The sequence below is a fragment of the Malania oleifera genome, chromosome 7, assembly GCF_029873635.1.
Source record: "Malania oleifera isolate guangnan ecotype guangnan chromosome 7, ASM2987363v1, whole genome shotgun sequence".
In the NCBI taxonomy this organism is placed as follows: Eukaryota; Viridiplantae; Streptophyta; class Magnoliopsida; order Santalales; family Ximeniaceae; genus Malania; species Malania oleifera.
Window position 1 is genome coordinate 102515896 of NC_080423.1, and position 20240 is coordinate 102536135.

The 20240-nt window shown below is 33.0% G+C and overlaps 1 pseudogene; it reads left to right on the top strand.

Annotated features, from left to right (window-relative positions):
* Window positions 1-3882: 3882 nt before the first annotated feature.
* Window positions 3883-19245, top strand: LOC131160978 (subtilisin-like protease SBT3.9; annotated as a pseudogene).
* The last annotated feature ends 995 nt before the right edge of the window (window positions 19246-20240 follow it).

Consider the following 20240-nt stretch of genomic DNA (forward strand, 5'->3'; position numbering starts at 1 on the left):
TCCGGAGACATTTTATTTGAATAGATAGACGGAAACAAACGCTTTAGATATTGAAAATTTGGGTGACTCATCCTAGAATGCTATAACAAAAGTTCATTATTTCTAGAAGTAGATGCAGAATCACAAATTACAGTATTACATTGTTTACTCAAGTTTGCCTCCTCAAAGTAGTAGAGTTCCTCATACGCTTTAGCAGTGCCAATCGTCTTCCCCGATGATAGGTCTTGAAAAACACAATGAGATGAAACAAATTTAGCAGAGCAATTGGAGTCTTTTGTTAACTGGCTAATGAATAACAAGTTGCAAGATAACTTGGGAACATGTAGGACAGATTTTAAGGTTACGGAGTCAGATATGCGAATACTTCCTTTACCGGCAACTGGTGAGAGTGAACCATCTGCAATTTTGACTCTCAGGTTTCCACCATATGGCGAATAGGATGAAAACAATTGATAAGAACCAGTCATATGATCAGATGTACCCGAGTCAATTATTTATGGTGATTTGTGACAGGATAAAGTATTTAAGGCTGATAAATAATTACCTCGGTGAGCTAGAGAACTAGTGGAAGACTAACCCAATGTTTGAATGGAGGTAATCATTTTATACAGTTGATCCAACTGTTCAGGGCTGAATGCACTACTTGGGTTGATATTATTGTTTTTTTCACCTTGTAATTTTCCAGTTGAACTTTCAGTGGTAGCCTGATACCCACGATTTTTTGATAATGTCTCGGTTTCCAATCTACAGGCTTTCCATGAATTTCCCAGCAAGTTTCCTTTGAATGACCTGACTTTCGACTGTGCTCACACCATAATTTGCCTCTTTGTGGTTTCTGTTCATATCCTCCCGAGCCTTTTGAAATTAAAGTTGAGATGTCCAACCCACCCGAATTTAGGGCTGGTATTTCAGACCCAACGCGATCTGGTTGTGGCTTCAGCATCATGTGTCTTCGACTTTCCTCCCTCCTTACTTCAGCGAACACCTCTCGGGTTGATGGCAGAGGTCTTCGGCCAAGAATTCATCCTCGCACATCATCCAGATCTTGGTTGAGGCCGGCCAAGAACTCGAAGACTTGTTCGTTTTCAAGTCGTTTTTTGTATCGTGCGCTGTCGCCGGAGCATTCCCATTCTTCTTCAATGCTCAGGTCGAGCTCCTGCCAGAGATGGGTCATCTCCATGAAATACTCTGTCACACCTCGCTTGCCTTGCCTCATTTGCCACAATCGGGTCTTGATATCAAAAATCTGTGAGTAACTTTCGACGTCGGAATACGTCTCACGAATTGCGTCCCAGACGTCCTTTGCCGTGGGTAAGAACAGGTAGATTTTCCCGATTGAAGGTTGCATCGAGTTGACGAGCCAAGCGGTGACCAAGGAGTTTTCGGACCTCCATTTTTGCAAGGCTACAACTTTGGTGGAGTCGGGTTTCCTCCTTTCGCCGGTAAGATAACCTAGTCTCCCTTTCCCTTCGATTACCAATTTTATGGATTGAGCCCACTCATGGAAATTTTTTCCGTTTAATTTTTCCACTGCGAGTGAAAAAGTTGTGTTATCTAGCCCATTCAAACCTCCAACGGATTTGATCTTCAAATCGCCGTTGATATTTTCAGCAAGGGTCGACCCTCTGCTGTTGTCGATGCCGTTGGTGATCACGCTAGCCATAGTTAGCTAAGGTTGAGAGACCCTAGCTTTGATACCATGTTAGCAGAATTCAAAATATTCTATTCAACTTTGCATACCTTAACATTGTATACATCCCAATCTTATAATACAATTACCTAATCTAATAAGGAAATAATCCCTACTGAATAATATGTAATCTCCTACATTTACACACTTTCCTAATTTACCTATTATACACAAATATACTCGGGATTTTAACAGTAGATGTCGACTAGTGCAGGTGGTTGAAGGCTGGGCTTTAGGCTATATTTTAGGTTCTCTTTAGGGAACTTGAGGGGGCTTATTGTAAAAATCAATTTAAGTTTTTTAGAATTGCACTTTTCATTTAAGCAATCATGCATTTGATTTTATCATGCCGCAACATTCAATCCAACGCATACCTAAAAGAAAAAAATAAAAGGGACAAAATCATAACTCTAAATCTCAAAATTAGGTTTTTCATGTTTGACTAATTCTTAAGCACTGAATTGTGACATTTTAACATTCGGACTTTAATGTTAATTTTTTTTATAGAAAAAGTAAGAAATCCTCCCTTAATCAGAGAAAAGAGATTCTCTTATCATATTGATACCTAAGAAATACCTAACAATTAAAATAGTGTTTTACTAATTGGTATCTACAAATCAAAATAATAACTTTCAAAAAAATTTTTTGACTATAAAAGCATGCTCCCCCCCCCCCTCCCAAATTAATGTCAAAAGTTATCAAAGTAGGCACGTCTCTCTAGTGATGTCTAATGAAAGTTATACATCTATCATGTGTTCTATCATATTTAACCATATCTTTTTAAAAAAAAAATAATAATTTTGATAAGACAAGATCATGTTGTTAATTGGCATGATTAAAGGGAATTTATTCCGACTATGATGATCAAAACACTACTTTTTTCCCTTGAAGATTTACTCAAATTACCTTTCTTATTCTCTTAGCTCACAAATAGATATGAACAATATTTGGGATTTCAAATTTTCAACCAAACAACCAACTTACTATGCAAGGATGACCTCACGATCCTTTCATGCACGACATCAAAATTTTAATGTCACGTGTTATTATCTGTTAAAATATTATAATCTCAACTCTATAAGATCAAATACTTAATCAAGTTGGATTTGAGTAGGTTTAAAATACTATGGTGTAGCATTTAAAATAAATAAATTCATATTATTAAATTTGATTAAGAGACAATCTGACCTTTTAAAATACATACATTACACTAAAAATAATGGCTATGCTAGAGATTGATCCTGATACGTGTCCCAGGGACAAATTTGATGAATGCCTAACTAACACGTGGAAGTTGTGATCGCATCCAATTAACCTGACCGATGAACCAGGGGGAAGGACGTTGACCCATGAGTTTGGTACCACATCCCGGGGGGGGGGGGGGTTTGACGAGTGGCTCGTCGATGGCTAAAATTCTCACAATAATCCAAAAAAAAAGAATGCTACAAGACGGACACACTTTATGGCTCATTTTTTGGAAAATGTAAATATATACTATCAAATGCTTTTATATTTTATTGCTCTAATCGAAATTGAAACCATCTCTGATAAATAAAATTCTAAAATCCTATATATTTTTTTCTCTCTCTGCAATGGTATTTTGAATCCCATGAGTGTTTCATATAATAAGTAGTAAATTTCTCTATTCTTTGATGTTTTGTTTGGTATGCAAAAAAGAAATGGAATATAATGAAATTGATCTTAATAATTTTATAAATTCATGATATATTTTTTATAATTTCATTATACTCTCAATTCATTTCGTTCTGTATCAAATACTAGATAAGTGTAGCATGCTATACTACAATTATCATAAGAATCATTTTCTTCTAATTGAGAAGTTAAGAACAACCAACTATAAGTCATTTATTTATATATGCTTTATGTATGCTCCACGAGTTACGAGCAAAAGTTTGACATAAACATTGAGAAACAAATGTCAAGGCTTAACTAATCATCAAAGCCAAAATGTTGTTGAAAATTAATTATGCTAATTGATATAAGAAAACATAAGTCCTTGATCAATTTAAAAAAAAAAATTAGGTCTAAGGTCTAAAAGTGTTAAACCTAATAACTTTAGCATATTTAAATATTTTAGGTGTAACTATTGCTTTCTTATTGTCTATAAATAGATTTCAATGAATTATACTTGTATATTCTTTGGTTAGTTTTCTTTTGGGTCTCTTAAGAAGATGGATTCTTTAAGGACATTCAGCATTGCTCTTCTTGTTCTTGCTTTGCAACATATGTCCTTCCTTCTCGTTCAACCAAGCAATGTGAGTTTTACTCTATTTTCAATACTACTTTATTATAGAGTTTGTTAGCAACTCTTATATATATATATATACGCACACATTAATATTTACAAGGATTTCACAGGTTTACATTGTGTATATGGGTGCTACAGTTCTTGATAATCCCCAACTTATTGAGGACTCACACTATAAAGTCCTCATAAAATTGCTTGGAAGGTTTTCATCTTTTACTCAATTTTATAAAAAGTTTATATATGCATATACATGTATTGTATGTTTTTTAGAAATTTAGAGATTTATTCAAAAATTATCAAAAACATTTAAGTCTCTGTCATTGTTCACAACTATTTTCTCTTTTGAATTCGTTGGATGCTAGTATATGGTTGTTTTCCCTCCAAGATCCATCTAAGAAAAGCTTGTTTATAGTTTAAGCTTTGTTGTATTATAGAATGAATTGTTGTAATACTGGATTTGGATTTAACACCCCATACGAGAAAGAGTATATTTAGTTTTGTAAGCTAAATGGATTTATCTCCAATCCTTTTTCATAAACGTAGTTGATCATCTAGCAATTTTAACGATGATTCACAAATTAACCTAAATTCTTTCATCAAAGAAGTAGAATTTGAATTGCATGAATAAATTTGAAATTTGAGAGTATGATATTTAGAACACGCATTTAGTTAATAGTAACCATGAATTGTTGTGTAGTCATGACTATAATTGTTTCCTAATCTTCATTGATTTTCATTACGCATAGTGATGAAAAATAGAAGTTGTCTTTTACTTAATATTTAGTAATTAAATTCTATTAATCCATTTGGAACCTCAATTGAAACTAGACTTTCCTTATCTTAAAAATTATTTAAAGCATACATCATTGTAGCACTCTTATATTACCACCCCCAGGGTGTGGTTTAGGTGGTAGTGCGGGTTGTAGGAGTGCCTTTCACGAGGTTAGGTGTTCAAACCCTCTTGGACTCGTCTCCGCCCCTGGACTCCTGAATTTACCTTCCCTTTGGAGTTGTGGGGTCAACTTCAAGGGGCGCAGGATTAGTCACGTGGACTGTAAAACGGACATGTGGATACCCGGTGCGTAATCAAAAAAAAAAACTAGAATTTCATATTGGGCTTGGGTTATATAACGGTAGGTAGTCCATTTGTTAGCCTATATCCCTTCCCACCCCTCTCATTATTCGAACCCAAAATCGCATAAAAAGGATATCTCAAGTTTTGACTTATGGATAGGTGGGGTCTGTAACGCCCCGAACCCTTAATCCCGGGTCAGGTGCGTTATACCTGATAAAATCCCTGATAATCCATAAACAAATATATACGTAGCGGAAACATAAACATAATCTCCATATAACATAATACCAAAGTTTACTAATTCTAACTACCAACTATAATAAATTAATCATCCACCTGTATTCAAATATATGCATGTCTCCAAAACATTATCCACTAATATCAGTATGTTTCACAACTATCCTTTCACAACTAACTTAAAACATAAAGACATAAAACATAAATTTTATACATCCTAAAATTAACATAGGAATATACCATTTTCTTTTTCTATTCCCCAATAATGCTATAAAAACCTTGAGTTTTTAAAGCTCAATCTTGAGGAAATCCTGAAAAAGATAAATTCATATTCGGGTGAGACACATCTCAGTAAGGGAAGAAATAATATATTAAACTCAGCGTGTGGCCATCGTGAGATTATACATATCATTTTATAATATTTGCAAACTATTAACATAATACTGAAAATCATTTTCTGATCTTAATCAAACACATGCAAATGTTTAACTAACGAGATTACCCGAGGATAGGGGTGATTACTCGCCCATATAAGTAGCACCTCTCTGCTCTGATACTTGGGTAACCCAAAGGTCACAGCTAAAGCGTACTAGGGCACTCACCTTACTCAGTAAGCCCTCAAGTGATAAATTAATCTTGTACTCATGCATTCAACAATAGTTTACCGGCAAAGGCCCTAAGGATAGAGAATTGTACCCGCCCATACAAGTAGGTTCCCTCTGCCCTAGCGCATTATGCAGTTACTACCACATCTGAAACTATTAGTGCACTCGCCTTACTCAACAAACCCTCAGGCGAAGAGTATGTCTTGCCCAATCGTAACATGTTCTACGTACATAGATACTTCTAACATCATAATACATCATTATTTCCATCGTTGTCCAATCATTCACATTCTTTAATGTTCATAACTTAACATTTCCTTACGTTTCACTTTAAGTGACTCTTTCTCATTTGTATCATTCACATTTCATATTTCATTTCATTGCATTGTCATTCCTTATCATTTCATTTCATAACATTTTCATTTCATTTCTTTGTACTACAACCGCTCTTTAGCCGTCATTTGTTAGTCCACATAGAAATGCGCTATAATTTGCTAACACAGCTCCTCTTAGCTGTCATCAGTTAGTCCACATAAAAATGCGCTAGAATCTGTTAACCCGGCTTTCAGCTGTCGTACCTTTACATGGTTGTATTTAACATACACAGGCAATATTGTTCATATCATATTTTATTCTCGTTGCTTTACTTACTTAGCCTGCATCTCATACATTTAACATATACTTTGCATTGATTCTCATGCCACATAATTTAATAGTAAAATTCATACATATTCCTGTAAAATAGGTCAACTCACATTTAACATTTAATTACTGAAAATACAATTTCCATTTCTTACAAAATTATCCAAAAAAATTCCTTCCACTTTGTTCAGTTCATTTCCACAAATACATAACTAAATAAAAGGTCATAGGTTCAGAAATTATAGTTTTACATGGTTGACATTTTAATAATTCACACCAAAACATACATATAATATAACATAGATTATTACCTTTAATTTCATAAAATCTGATTTAATATGTAATTTCCCTTTACCTGATTTCTTGAACTACGCCAACAAGATTCCCGAAAAATACCCGCGGCGCTCACCCGGACCCTGAATCAAAAATCCTAATTTCATTAAATTAATCTTAAATAAAATATTATTTTAATACTTCCTAAACTCTTAAATACCCAATAAATAAATATACCCTTAAATTTAGCCAAATTGTCAAATTTTCCAAATCATACTCTCGCTTTGGAGTAGGGTTTAGAAAATCCCAATTAAAAAATTATTTACGACAAAATGACGATATCGACGACTAGGACCCAATGGTGGTGCCTGATCGTCGATTTAATAACAGATTTAAAGCAAAATTGAGAAAATGAGGAAAATTTATCTTTCCACAGGAGTAGTGTCTAAGCCATTCCCACGACAAATCTGTTCTAATAGAAATGTTGGTAACGGAGTTATGAATCCAACGACACCTTGCATTTCTCAATTAGTGCTCGTTAGGCCGACGAAATTGAAGAGAGAGAGGGAGGCGGAGACGAAGACGAAGACGAGAGTGAGACAGTGAGAATTATAGAGAAGGGGAAGGCGGTGTTGCTTCAGGAAGACTTCTTGAAGATGCTTTCATCTTCCTTTTTTCCTTTTTACTTACTTTATCATATAATAAGTATAATAATATATTTTATATATATATACACACACACACATATATACTTTAACCATCATATATTTTTATATATATATCATATTATTTATTTAATACATCATATTTAATAATACTTAATTAATTAATTAATTTATGATAAATAATTTTAATTTAATTTAATTTTTTTATTTGTTTATTTAATTAATTGATTTAATAATGTTTAATTAATTAACTAATCAATAATTACTCTTAATTTTATTTTTTTAATTAATTAATTAATTTTTTTTAAAATTTTTTTTCTCGGGTTATTATAGGGTCTCACTTACATTCTTCATTAGTTCAACCCTCGAGTTTTGTTTGGTGAATTTTGATTTGTTTATGGTTTTTTTTTGTGTTTCTATCTTCTTTGTTAGTTTTGTTTAGTTTTGTTGTCTTGATTTGGTTGGTTGCTAGTATTGTTTTTGAGAGGATTTTATTTTATTTTTCTGTAATCTCCCTTTTGCTTATCTTGTAACTACGGTATTCCTCCGCCAAAAGTGAAAGTTTGTTAATAAATAAATGGAGGTGCCGCCTTTTTTTAGTAAAAAAAAAAAAAAAAGTTTTGACTTATAGAATGTCTCTTAAGAAACATAAAGTCTTAGAGTTGGGTTATCATTTGAGTGCTTTGAGAACCTTCAACATCTTGCTCAAGCACATAATTTTCTTCATCTCGAACATAATTCCAAGCACATAGTCTCAATAATGTTTCCAAACAATCCATTATTTAAATTTTATTATTAGGAATCTTATCTTTTTTATTTCTATTATTGAATTTATTAATATGCATTTATTTAAGATGATTATTTATTTTTATTTTCTATTATTGTCAAAAAAAATTTAGGGACACTCAAAACTTGTAAAAGAGTCCTAAAAACCCTTAACCTTGGAGAGTTGTCTATACAACATCTCTAGTGTCAATGACATATTTCTTGTTTTTATTTTGATTTTAAAATTTTTAGTTTCCTTATTTTTAATATTTATTTATATATATTTTTATAAATTTAATTCTTCTCCACATAATCTTGTCCTAAATTTAATTCTTCTCCACATGTAGCCCATCTCGCATTCCATATAACCCCCCTCCTTTTTTTTTTTTTACCCTTCATAGGATTCAAACACGAGATCTTGAATATGAAATTCCTGATTTTGACAACTAAGAAATAATTTTCTTTGGCTATAACATTCTATAATCTGTAACATCTTTATATATGAATCTAGTATGTGTTCCCTAATGTGCCCTAAAAAATGACTTGATCATTTTTCTTAAAATAAGTTGTGTACATCTAAATAGTGAACTCTCATAATTTATATTATTTATCTAACTTAAGTATATTCTCATTTTTTAATTAATTTATATTGACAACGAATTCAAATAAATATAATCCATAAAATATTTTAATTCAAAGATAACAGATATTTCCTTGATATAAATTTCAAACCAATAAGGCTCTTAGAGAGATCAAGTTCTTCATTTAAGTTATTCATTAAAGTTCATCTTTCATTCAATAATTTCAAAATATGCAACTCATTATGCTCAATGATCATTAATTATAAAATCAAAATATAATATTCAAATTGAGCAAGCTCCCCCTAAACCAAAGTATTCAAAATTTCTAACAAGGTTTAGCAAAAAATCATTTCAACATAAAAGATTTTCAATCATTCTCAACGTTCGACAAAACTTTCATTTATCAAAGTAAATAAAAAAGAATCAAAATTCAAAAAATTCTCATCACATTTTAAGAAGTAGCAAAATATTTGCACAAAATATAATGTAAATAAATATATCAAACAATTTTAAGATGAAACTTTGGGTAAAAACAATTAGTTTGGAATCAATTTTCAAACTAATTCTCAAATTTAGGGATATTAAGCAAGTAATCTTAAAAATTTTCATTCAAGAAGGAGAACCTTGCCTCATCTTTCTCCTCAATAATCATGAAGCAAAGATTCGCCGTCTCTTTGTCGAAGCTCGAGTCAAAGTTGTTATCTTTCCAAATGACATTGAAAGTCTTTTCCTTGAACCTCCTCTTTTCCTTCTTGAGATATGGGCAATCGATTCAAAGATGCCTCAACTTCTTGCATTCATAACAAGCAACTTTCTCTTGTTTTCTTATTTTTTTTCATTCTTTTCACCCTTCTTCATTTTTCAAGAATCTTTTATTTTTATTTATTTTTGGCGGTGAGTACTGTTTCTTCATCACTATCTTCCTCTTCCTCCTTTTCTTTTGTTGAGTCAAGTGCTAATATTTTCTTCTTGTCTCTTGTATTCATCACCCTCTTTACTTCCATTTCATGCAAAAGAAGAAACCTAAACAACTCCTCAAGAGGAAGTTCTTGTAGGTCTTTTTACTCAAGAATTGTGGTCTTCTTGGCCTCCCACTTTTTTGGCAAGCACCTAAGTATTCTTTGCACAAGTTCAAAATTATCATAATTCTTATCAAGATATTTTAAAGCATTAATTATATCAGCAAACTTAGTAAACATAACATTAATTTTCTTATTTTGATGCATTTCAAACATTTCATATTCCATGACAAGAATATTTATCCTCTTATTTTGATGCATTTCAAACATTTCATATTCCATGACATGAATATTTATCCTGCAATATTTTACCCTTGAGGTTTCCTCATGGATTATATGAAGTGTGTGCTAATTTTGATTAGTAGAGGTGTATTCAATGATGCGATTAAATTCTCTATAGTCTAATGTATAATGTAAAATATTCATAACTTTAGAGTTTATTTGGCACATGCATTTTTCATTTTTATTCCACATATTTTTAATTTTTGGTTTGGTTTCACCATTCTCCACAATGGTTAGGGGAGTGTGTCGCGACGTCCCGGCGCCCGTGTGCCCCGGGCGGCGAAATGAAAATGTTTTTAAAATTTTCAAGGAAAAATAAGGAATGTCGGAGTCGCCACTAACCTTTAGTGTGGTTAGAACACATGATTACTACCCCGTTAGGGGTAGAATGGGCCTACGTTATCAGAGTTAGGGTCGGGAGTTCGGTTACGCGAGGGAAAGGCACGAGCACCCCCTACGCACCCGTTCTTACGAACGGTACCTAATTAATTTAAAATTATCCCTAAGTTAATTTAAAAAGTCTTTAAGTTACTCCTTTTATGAGTTTATAAATACACGTGAAAAATAAATAAATAAATAAATGTAATATATACATATATATTCCCTCAGAACTTAAGGTACGTGAAGCCCGAAAGCTCATACCCTAACATTAAAATCATAGGGATAAAAAATTAAGAGAATACTTAAGAAAATACACTCTCAAATTTTGAAATTGTATTAAATTTTTTATAGTAAAATACTAGTATGGGAGGTTTTAATATGTATTAATGGGATAATAAGTTAAGATATTAAACTATCTTAATGCCCATAATAATAAAAAATAATAATAGGGATAATGATAACAATATTAGTAAATAATAATAAAAATAATAATAATAATAATAATAATAATGAAGATAATAAGCATATTTTATTAATAGGACGCTTACCTTAATATGAACACACAATTAAGGGTATAAACAAAATCACCAAAACTAAAGAAACGATCTTGTAATCAAACTAAGTAAACCTAAAATTAGCAAGTAATTATACCTAGGAAAGGAAACAATTAAATTATGGGAATATATCCAAACTCTTACTATATGTAAACAATCAGCATGATAATTCATAAACTTATAATAGGAAATCAAATCAAAGCTCAATATACCATCTCAAATGACATTAAATAACGAAACATGATAATGACCTTAATACATGACATGGCGGTTAAAAAAAAAACCTTACTTTGATAATACATCATCTAATATTTATAAGTAGATACAACCAAAAATCTAAACTTGAAAACAAATGCCATGACAACAATAATCCTGCAATAATAAAGATAGACCAGTTAATATTCGTAATAAATGTGAAGAAGAAAACAAAAATAAAAATAAAATAAACATGGCTATCAAATACTAATATTACATAACAAACACAATAAAAATTTAAACTTTTGATATAGAAACTAAAATATTTATAAGGCTATGTGTTTTTGTGTGTGCAGTGTGCGTATGGATTCTACGTGATATATACACAGATGCAGAAGTAAAATAGAGTAAAAACTTAAAATTTATGTACCAAAAACACCAGCTGAACCAATATATATATATATATATATATATATATATATATATATATATATATATATATATATATATATATATATATCTGTGTGTGTGTGTGTGTGTGCGCGCGCGCGCCATCAGAGGGAAGCAGGGGACTCACCGTGGGTTGCTGCTGCTGGCAGCGATGAAGGACGGCGGGAAGCTGCGACTACTATGACGGCGAGGAGGATGAGGGAGCTGCTGGGTTGCTGCTCCTGCGGGGTTGCCGGAATCGTGGTGGGTGGTTGGTGATTGTAGCGTTGGCAGTGAGCGGTGATGGCCGTGAAGGTCGATGGAGGAGATTCAGCTGCTGCAGGGGCTCGCCGGTGAGGTCGTGGGAGGCTAGATGTTGGCCGGAGACAATGAGGATGGCCGGAGTTGTGACTGGCGCGGCTGGCTTCGGATTGTGCGTCTGAGGTTTCTGGTCCGAGAGACGTTGCAGAGATAGCCGGAGGCTGGCTTCGTTGGTGGCTCGCGGCTCTGCTGCTTGTAGAGGAGGATGGTAGAACAGCAGGGCATGGAGATGATGATGGAGATGGCGGTCGTGAGGTGGTGGCTCGCGGCTCTGCTGCTGAGGCGGGTGTGGTGTTCGCCGGCGGGGATAGGAGGTGGAGCAGGGGAAGAAGAAGAAGAAGACGATCAAGGAGAAGCAAAATTTTTTACTTTTATTTTTTTTGCTTTGGCTCTGGCTGTCCGCTGCGCCCCACCTTTTTGGCTGTGGGAAGGAGCCTTTAAATAGGCTCCAACCCCAAAACCCTAAGCCAAAATAATAATAATAATAATAATATAAGGATAATACTAATAATAGAGAAAATAATAATAATAATAATAATAATAATAGATAAATAAATAAGAATAAAAAATGATAATGGTAAAGTAATAATAATAATAATAATAATAATAATAATAATAATAATAATAATAAAGTAATGAATATAATGAAAACTAATAATAATAATAATGATAGTAATAAAAATAATAATAATAATAGCAAAATAATAATAATATTAAAAAATAATAATAATAATATTGGATCTGGGTAAAAATGGGATGTCTACAGAGTGGATTCATCCTAGATAACATCCCAAATTTTAAAATTAAAAGAACTTAGAAAAATGGTCATCCTATTTTTTTCAATAGGTAAAGTCTTTTCAATTAAAAAATAGAGGTCAAATGATGGAGAATCCCTTAATGCCAATGTTGACAATTGGCATGGGTCATTCAAAGACAAATAAGTCAAAATTTAAAAGAAGTGCCCTTACACTGATTCCAATGGTTGACTGAAGTAGCAACCTAAGAGGGTGTGAGTTGAATTTAATAGAACTAAAGTTTCATACAAAATTTAAACAATTTAACAAACCGAGCAAAATACACAATGTCAAAGCAATTTAAAAAGTGAATTAAAAAGAAATTGAAAACTCCTCTTATAGTGGTTCGGCTATCCTCACTTGTGTCCACTCTCTCAAGGCCAACTGCCTTAAGGTTCTAGTATTCCCTTTGTTTTAACGGAGACCAAGGAAATTAATACAACCCCTTGTTTTTCGAAGACCAAGGAACCAATTACAAGAATGTTTACAACCTAAAAAACTCCTTATGAGGAATAATTTATAAACTTAGGCTCATATAAAAAACTCTCAAAGAATATGCAAGATTAATGCTCAAGAGTCTTCTAGAGTTTCTCTCAAGAATGAGCAATTTAGAAGAAAAAGAGAGATTAAGAGAGAATTGAAAGTAAAAGCACTTAAATATTCAACATGTATCTTTAACGTTCTCTAACCTTTAGAGGGTATATATAGAGATTAGAGAAAAACTAGTCCCTTTCTACTTGTTGGAGCCTTTTTGCTACTCAGACCGGTCAAATTAATGCTTATTGGACCCAGCCAACCACTTACTAGTCGTTAGATAGGAAAAACAGATTGTTGTAGGCAAAGCTTGTCAGATCATTCGACCACCTTTAGGGGCCAGTCAACCACTTTTAACTTCTACCTAGACCAATTGAGTGCTCCCTGTGGCCGATCGATTGCCCCTAGCTCCAAGGTCGGGTTTAGTCATCCTTTTGTTCTAGTAATTCTCCATTCTAAGTTCATTTGTGCTATGCTTTCTATATTCTTATATTATTATAAGTTAAAGTACAATACAATTGAGAGAATAACAATCCAAAAAACTGAAGCTTTAACTCTTCAAAACCTCTTTTTAGTCTTCAACTTCAATAGCTTAATACTATAGAAAGCAACTTAAACACAAAGTCATTAGTACACAACAACTTCTTATTACCAAAATCAAGTTAATCAAACCTTAAGACTAATAGATGGTGGTAAAAGAGATGACAATTTTGTTTTCGCTTTTAAATTTTGTACTATTTTCTTTTGTTTGAACTACCTAGGTCCCTTTTTCATTTTCTCCTCGAGATTTATTTTAAAGAATTGCCACTTGCGCCACATTCATTTTTTGTGATTTTTTTTTATATAAATTATCCAAATAATTAAATATTTATTCATGAAAAAAAACGTAATTGTTTGTACTTTTATTTGATAGCAAAGAAGAAGCCATGAAATCGATGTTATATAGCTACAAGTATGGGTTTTCAGGATTTGCCGCAATGTTATCTGAGTCTCAAGCCAACAATATTTCAGGTAATGTGTATTTGGAGAAAAATGTGATTTTCTTCTTAATGTGATATTGCACATGAATAAGATGTAGTAATAAGCATTACTTACAATTCATATACCTTACTAACAAATAAAAATATAGGTTTTCCTCAAGTTCTTGATGTATTTTCGAGTAGAAATTTTTCTGTCTACACAACTAGAAGTTGGGATTTTTTACAATTAAAATCCTAAGTAGCGAATGGAATACTTAAGAAGAGTCATAATGGAAGCGGGTCAATTATTGGCATCCTTGATACTGGTAAGTACTAAAAACACCATACACAAGTCAAGTTATGGAAATTTTACTTATTCATATGCACTTTTGTAATACACTTTTGTGTTCTTGCATTCAATTGTTATTGTATAGGAATATGGCCTGAATTTGAAAGTTTCAATGATGAGGACATGGGACCGGTCCCATCCCATTGGAAAGGGATATGTCAAGAAGACGAAAAATTCAATCTTTCCAATTGTAATAGGTTAAATTTCTTCACATTGTTCGTCCTTAATTTAGCATTTTTTTACTACTTTATGCCATTCTCTTTGCTTTTAGTAATCTCGAACATTAAGTACATTGTTTGTATCGCTTCCTTGTTTTAAATATGCACCTTGAAGTTTATACTTTCAATTTTATCATTAAAATTTTTTAGATGCATCATAAATAATCTAAAAACGATTTGAGTTCCACAATCTAAAGATTACATCTCCTAAGGCGTGGGCGCATGTTAATTTTATGAAACGTACTGCAATGGTTTCTAATTTGATGATGTCTACTTCTTGCTCATTCTTGTATTCCATCATTTAACACAATATTACGACGCTACTGACAGAAAAATTATTGGTGCACGTTGGTACGTTAAAGGATATGAAGCACAATATGGAAACGTGAATTCAACTGACTGGGATGATCTTTTATCTCCACGAGACCTAAATGGGCATGGCACCCATGTAGCCTCTACTGCAGCAGGGGCTTTCGTGCAAAACGCAAGTTTTCTGGGACTTGCTCAAGGATTGGCAAGAGGAGGTGCCCCATCAGCGTGCCTAGCTATTTATAAAATTTGTTGGACCGCTTATGGCGATTGGGCTGAAGCTGATATTCTTGCTGCTCTTGATGATGCTATTTATGATGGAGTGGATGTCCTTTCAGCATCTTTTGGATCATCAGTCCCACTTGCACCTTATTTTGCGGATGCTCTGTCTATTGGCTCCTTTCACGCTGCAGCAAAAGGAATTTCTGTAGTTTGCTCTGCTGGGAACAACGGCCCTTTCGCTCAAACAGTTGAGCATGCTGCTCCGTGGCTCATCAGTGTTGCTGCTAGCACCATTGATAGATCTTTCCCCACTCCGATCACACTTGGGAACAACCAAACGTTTGTGGTACTTTTACTCCTTGAACCGTCGAAACATATCTTTAGTTCATTTTACATGCACGCAGTAGCCTAAGCCTCAGTTCTAGCTGTGAATGCTAATAAAAGAGTAAAACAATATCTATGTGTTGGTTCGTCGTGATCAAAATTCAATTAAATCCGATAATGTAATTTGATTCCACACTACTTCATATCCGTCAACCCAAATTCTTGGTTGATTGATCAAACATGGTTTGTTTGGTAAAAATATCCCTAATTTCTTTTAGCATTTGCAACTATTAAGGGAATTTCATTAAATTATAGGCTTACTTAAAATTATGCGTGTGGTCATCCCATCTCATTTTCAAATATCACAATGCTCGTATTTTACTCACTTTGATCAATATTTACTTGTCAACCCACAACTTGTGATTCTAAATTCTATTCAAAACTTCAAAATGCAATCTAAGTTTAGACTTGGCCATTTATTTTATCAATGTTTGTTTCAAGTTATTACGTCATTTTTTGAAGTATGTTCTTTAAATAGTACCCGCTAAGTGGAATAGCTTTCATAATCTTTTGTAGGGCCAAGCTTTAAATACAAGGGAAAATGTGACCAAGTTGTATCCTTTTTGGTATGGAGCAGATCTTGCATCAATTGGCGCAAGTTCGAATGATGCCAAGTAATACAACTCTCCATCCTTTCCTTTTGTTTCTTTTGAAATGTTTAGAAACTCACATGCACAATGTTCATTTATCGTTAATAGAAGCTGTCGAATTGGCTCCTTGAATGCCACACGAACAAGAGGAAAGGTCGTTCTCTGTTTTCAAACTCAATCTCAAAGTTCAGTGGGCATTGCAGAGTTTGCTGTATATAGAGCTGGGGGAGTCGGTCTCATCTTTGCCCAAGCACCCACAAAAGAAATTGTACCATCCGATCTGTTTCCAGTTGTTCAAGTGGACAACACAATAGGAACATCTCTTTGGTTATACTTTTCGGCAAGCAGGTAACATAGCATCTAAAAAGTGTTGACTTTAGGCTCGTAAAAATATTATGGAAAGAAAAATATTAAGAAAATCCCATTTTCATATTTGATTATCAGATAGCATTTAAAGAGTGTTGACTTTTACACCCCATATAGTGTAAAAGAAAAATATTTCAATTTTTATGTTGGGTGATGCCTTGGATTTGAATAAAATATATTGTAAAAATTGTATTGAAAAATTTTCAAATCTATTCAAATTCAGATCCGAACATGTCAGATCCATATTCACTGCTCCGGTCCAAAGCCATTTTTCATTATATAGGTTCTGTTAGGCCAGCTTGCTAGGTTTGGGCCTCAGATCAGTCAACCAGCCCAACCTCAAGATTGGTCCTTTCGTATTTGGTTATCTTCATTAACTAATTGGTTTTCTATTCATTGCAACCACAATTGGAGTTATCAAATTAGTCGCTACACATACACTTGCACTGCGCATTAATTTTTACAAGTAAAATAGCATTGAGCTAATATATATATATATATATATTATTTAATTTTATTATATTATAAATTAAATTTTAAAAATGTTATGTTACCATCACATCACCTTCTAACCCAAACTAAGCAATTGAACAAAATACTATGCGCATTACATTTCATATGATCTTATAAAGATTCTATGAACCAAACCACCAAACAACCCTAATCAAAGGTTGAATTGTATAAATTAAACGTAATAAGTATGCAACTTGAATTATATTCTTAAACTAAATGCATGATTGTCAAATTGATCTTATTTTTACTAGAATGGGTTTGACTAGTATCCTCTCCAAACTAAAAATTTTGAATCGATTGATTATGCTTTTAATTAATATCTAAAGTGTTCATACTTGTCTAAATACATAAATTACAGGATAATATTCTTTACACGTATCTTTCAAAACAAAGTAGTTATATTTTGTTGTGATTATAATTGCTATAAATAAAAACCATACTTCTACAAGCTGTATTTTCTTAGATATGATTATATGCAGCGTATTTCTTTTGTTTTAAATAGATTTTATTTTATACAAGTTAAATGAGACTAAAAAGAATTTTTGTTATTTGATAAGATATCTTAAATACTAACTAAATTTAGACCTAATTCAATCATAGGTGATATTATGACGAAGTAGATGATATTGAAGTGCCTTTTAAAAGGGCAAGAAAAAAAAAAAAAGAAGGGTGCGCACGACATTCATCCTGTAACTAGGAAGCATGTGTTCATGATTTCATAGTTTTATAATTTCTATTTGCATCATCTTTCATCCTACCAAAACCTAGTGCCGCAATTAACTTGCTTGTTTTAGTGACCCATACTAATGGATTTTCTATACTATAGCTATCCTAAGGTCAAGATTAGTGCTACAACGACAACAATAGGGAAACAAATTGCCCCTGAAGTAGCAAGCTTCTCTTCACGAGGACCTAATTCTCTTTCTCCTGCTGTGTTGAAGGTAATAACATTATTTTTACATATTTTATTTCATTGATTATTTAACTAATGCAGGTATGTATTTGGTTAGCCTGACATTGCTGCACCGGGAGTTGACATATTGGCTGCTTGGTCACCTTCTTCCTTTCCTTATACAAACTTTAACGTTCTATCTGGAACTTCTATGGCTTGTCCTCATATATCAGCCATTGTTGCTCTTATTAAATCTATTTATCCCACTTGGAGCCCTGCTGCCATCAAATCTGCACTTGTCACAACAGGTAGAAAATCAAAACGAGTTACTTGTCTCTCTCTCTCTCTCTCTCTCTCTCTCTCTCTCTCTCTCTCTCTCTCACACACACACACACACACACACACACACAACTACTTGTGTAGTTGTGTGTGTTTAAAATATATATATATATATATATATTGAGTGTGTTTAAAATATATATATATATATATATATATATATATATATATATCTCTTTCTCACTCTAATTTTGTCACACACACACCCACTCATATTCATGTAGCTTCCATAAAGGATGTATATGGTCAACACATTGTCGCTGAAGGACTTCCAAGTAAGCGGGCCGATCCATTTGACTTTGGAGGTGGTGTTGTCAATCCTAATAAGGCCATAGATCCTGGTGTTGTGTTTGACATGGAAACTTCTGACTATGTCAATTTTCTTTGCTCCATGGGCTATGATGAAAGTGTTATCAGTCAAATGACTAGGATGCACATCCAATGCAATGGAACAACTAATTTTCCTGAAAATCTCAATTTGCCCTCTATTTCTGTTCCTGAACTAAAGAGTTGCTTAACTATATCAGGGACAGCTACAAATGTTGGTCCAGAAAATTCTTGGTACAATTCATTTATCGAAGCTCCCACAGGAATAAGTTTGATAGTTGAACCACCAATTTTGCTCTTCAACGGCGCTTTAAAGAAGATCAATTTTAAGATCACATTATGCTCCCAACTAAGAGTTCAAGGACGATACTCATTTGGATATATATATTGGACTAATCCCAATCATTTAGTGAAAATGCCAATAACCGTTCGTCCAATAATAGAAGAATTTTATGCAGATGCATGATGGAAAGGCTAAGCTTGGCAGCATTTCTTTACCAATCGTGATTGCTATTAATGTTCAACTTCCTATTAACTACTTCGTTAGTACTATGATCAAACTTATTTGTTACTAAAGTGGTTGATTTTCTTATTGTTTGTGTTTCAACTTAGTATATCACTAAAATGGCTTTAAGAAACATTATGGATTTGAGTTTTCAATAATCTCTTCATCCCCCTAAGTTCAAGATGCATGCAATGTTCAACTTTGTGTTAACTACTTTGTTAGCACTGTGATCAAACTTGTTTGTTACTGAAGTGGTTGATTTTTCTTATTGTTTGTGTTTCAACTTAGTACATCACTAAAATGACTTTAAGAAACATTGTGAATTTGAGTTTTCAACAATTCCTTCATCCTACTATGTTCATGATGCATGTCTAATCTTGGTAAGAATAACAGTATTAGACATCTTAAAACTAGTAAATACGTATGTGAAGATAATCTAACTGATCGGTTCTTATAATGAGCGTCTTGGCCTAGTTATTTCAATTGCTCATCAAAATTGGCCTGCAATGGGTTTGTGAAACGACATCTTGGGTGGATGGCATCTAAGGTAGTCAAAGGCTTGAAGCTACAAAAACCCCACTTGACTAGTCTAAATGGAAAAAATAGAAGATCCATTTGAGTTGACTTGATTTGGCGAATTGAACCTAATTTAGTCCTCTAATCATCATCATTATGTTTTAAAAATATTTTTTACAAATAGAAAAATGTCAAAATAAAACCTAAAAAATCATTTATTATAATTATTATTATTACTAGTATTAGAATTATTGCTAATACTAATCATAATAGTAATTATTACTATTAGTATTAGTATCATTCTTAGTGAATCTTATTACCTATTTTATTTAAGCCATTTGTCGCGACGTCCAAGAGCGCGTTTGCCCCGAGGTCAGAGAAATAAAAATAGTGTTTAATTTTCGAAGAAAAATAAGAATATTGGAGTCGCCACTAATCTT